The sequence below is a fragment of the Buceros rhinoceros genome, unplaced genomic scaffold (genome assembly GCF_000710305.1).
Source record: "Buceros rhinoceros silvestris isolate BGI_N320 unplaced genomic scaffold, ASM71030v1 scaffold20499, whole genome shotgun sequence".
NCBI lineage: Eukaryota > Metazoa > Chordata > Aves > Bucerotiformes > Bucerotidae > Buceros > Buceros rhinoceros.
The window spans coordinates 6,204-6,537 of NW_010432344.1; positions in this window are offsets into that span (position 1 = coordinate 6,204).

Consider the following 334-nt stretch of genomic DNA (forward strand, 5'->3'; position numbering starts at 1 on the left):
GAGTGCGCAGCCCCTGCCTCTTGCCTCTGGGAACCCGGTCCTCCTCTTCCCCCCCTCAGTGTTCTCAGAGAGCTCGAGGGACCCACGCCAACTCCAAGCACATCTCTGTCCCACAGGCACGCTGCTGCTGGGAGGCGTCCCATCCGCCCTCCACAGGATGTCCCTTGGTGGATGGAGAACGGAGAGCACTGAGCTGAGCGCTGAGGAGTCCCACTGCATCTCGAGGCTGAGACCTCACTGTGCCCAGGAGCTGTCGAGAGGGCCCACGCCGGTTCTGATCGGTATTTGTGGCTTTTTTTCACAGAATAAAGCTCAGAAAAGAAATGTAAAAACG